Genomic DNA, 3,010 nt, shown 5'->3' on the forward strand with positions numbered 1-3,010 from the left:
TTGACGACATGTTCACAAATATGCACGCGTCACAGCGTGACCGTGCCTTCCCACTGACATGGTCACGTGTACTTCACACATTGATGGCGACGAGCAGTTCACGACTAATTTTCGCACTTCACGAACATCTTGCGCATAGCATGGGCAGTTCCCGAGCAGTCTATGAACAGTTCACGAGAACTTAATGACTACTGTGCGACAGTGGCACTTGCGTTGGTGTGGAGGTATATATAGGGCTTCCTGGACACTGCTCGCCATTCCAGAGATCACCAGCGAAGAGACAACATGCCTAAAACAAAGATGACAAGAGGAAGAGGAAAGCAGAGAAGACCAGATGCCGACAGGTCAGAGGCAGAGACCGCTTAGAGAGATAATTACCCTCTGTCATCTATATCAAGACTTGATGTGATCCCAGAGACACAGCAGGATCCAATCGAAAGCCAGAGAAAGCCATCCAGGGAGGATGAGGCTAACAGAAAGCAACAGAAGCTGGCTACAAGAAAGAAATCCCTGTATGCCGCTGGACAGAAGAGGCTGAGTTTAGTTTGGCAGAGCTACTGTAGGAGAATCCCCAGCTGTATGACAAGAAGCAGAAGGAGTGGCTCAACGTGGCGGCCAAGAACAGCCGGTTAGACCGAGTCGAAGAGCAGCTGGAGCCTCCTGCCACTGGTGCCCAATGCAAGAAGCATTACGAGAACTTGAGAACCAGCGTGGGGAAGATTATGAAGGAGAAGAAGAGTGGAGTTGGCTAGCCACAAAGGAGTGTCCGTGACAACCAGATCATGGAGACCTGTAGTTTCCTGATAAAACACATCGTCCGGGGAGAAACAGTCCCCAGTGAGTTGTTTTTTGTCCCAGAGTCAGCTGCAGTGACGATCAGCGATGATGACGATGATGAAGGGAGGTCCACAGGTTCCCAGAGCCAAGCATCTACTATTACCGGGAAGGGCAAGGTCAAGGGCAAGCGGTCCAGACCACCAACAACACACAGCCACCACAACCACTGACACCTGGGTGACCCAGAGCGACCTCAGTGATGTAATGAAACAAGTGAGAATCCCAATGTCTACATGCAGATTGTATTCCAGTTTCATCCATTGCTTTTGACATGGCATGTGCGATATGTTGCATTGAAATGCTTTCCTAAATTGTTACAATTTTTGTATGTTTCAGATCCTCTCCACAGCAGATTCCTTGGCGGCCACCCACTTGTCACCGGCCAACACAAGATCGTACACGATTTTGTGTGCATGCTGGAAGGCCACATGCAAGCCATCCCAGAGAACTCCTGTCATGAATTCCACATAGACTGCCTCAACCTTGTACAACCGCTACAGGCAGCGGCGTTAGCTCTTCCAGCAGCTACATCAACAACCACCTGGCCAGGTCCACAGCAGATGCAACCTTGGCAGCCCCCTCAGCAGCAGCAGTTCTGGCATCAACCTCAACAAGCCACCTTGCAGGCACTACCAGAGCAGCAGTAGCAGCAGCCTCAGCAGCAACCTCCAGCCAGTCAGCCATCCCCTCTAACCTGGATGCCGCCCCAGTCACCACAGTCTTCAGGCCAGTCCTCCTGGCCCCGTATCACGGAGTGGCAACCAGGGATGCCACCTGAACTGTCAGCCACCCTTGTCCTGGCTCCTTCACCAACAACTTCCCATTGTTGTCCTCCACCTTCAAGACACCTGCGACAACACTCAGCTTCCCGGTCCTGACCCCGGGATCCGTCGACAGCAGCCTAGAAGAGGGCATTTCACCCTCAATTCATTATACCTCCAAGGAACTCAACACACCCACCAGTCCATCGGGTATCCCCACACAGCGGTACCAGGACCAGCAAGGACACTGACTGACAGACTTTAGAAAGTGAGAGACTTTTGGGAGTCAGAGCCATTGAGACACTTCTAAATATTTGTAAATAGTTGGACTGTGATACTTATACATACTTGTTGTTTGCTGTTTTCATATTAATAAATTGTTTTTTTTATTTCAAAACACTTGTGCTTCTCTTTAACCTCAAAACAAAGTGAAAGAAAAACAAAAACGAAATTAAAAAAAAAAAACGAGAAAGAAACCAAAAAGAAACCAAAAAATAAAGGGCAATGATAAAACAAACGAAAAAAAAAAAACATATCTTTTATTTAAAAAATGGAACAACTGTGGATGCAGCTCATGGAGCTACAACCATTCTTTCTTGCCAAGGGACAGCACCAGCAGAGGACATGTAGTAATGTGACAGGTAGTCTCGCTGATCCTTTGCATCCTTTTGGGTATGATGGCCAGTTAGAGGTAGCAGCCCTTGCAGGTGTTGGTCAGTCCTCCATCCAACAGGGATCAGATCATGTGTGTCCGGATCTTTGCGGTCTACTTTTGAAATTGCGTATGGGTATCTGATGAGGATGAGGTTGTGCAGGACACAGGTGCACATGGTGATCAGGTTGATGGTGTCGGGGTGCTGATGCATCGTCGTCAAGAAGCAACGGAACTTTTGACACAAAATTTCAAAGGCATTCTCAACGACACGTCGGGAACGAGACAACCTGTAGCTGTATATGCGTTCCCGTAGGACCTGTGACCGACTGGAGAATGGTTTCATCATCCAGGTTCGGAGAGCAAAGGCATCATCTCCTACGAAGTGATAGGGCACTGGCTGGTCATCATTAGGGAGTGGTTCTGTTTGAGGCACTCCAGCTCTGTTCTCTTCTACAACATCATGCAGGGAACAGTTACTCCAAGTTCCTCCATCCGAAACACCACCCTCTGCCTCAACATCCACATAGAGGAATTTGTATGTAGCATCTGCCTCTGCCATCAGTACAATGCTGTGGAAGCCCTTGTAGTTGTAGTAGAAAGAGCCAGCATCGGGTGGCTTCTTCATGGCGTTATGCTTGCCGTCCAAAGACCCCAGACAATTGCAGTAATTTCATCTGGAGCTGAATCTCACAGCAACTTCCCTCCACTCCTCTTCAGTTTTGAGGCAGTGCAGCACTTCGTCCTTGTAGACGACGAT

Source organism: Palaemon carinicauda, chromosome 14 (assembly GCF_036898095.1).
Source record: "Palaemon carinicauda isolate YSFRI2023 chromosome 14, ASM3689809v2, whole genome shotgun sequence".
Lineage (NCBI taxonomy): Eukaryota > Metazoa > Arthropoda > Malacostraca > Decapoda > Palaemonidae > Palaemon > Palaemon carinicauda.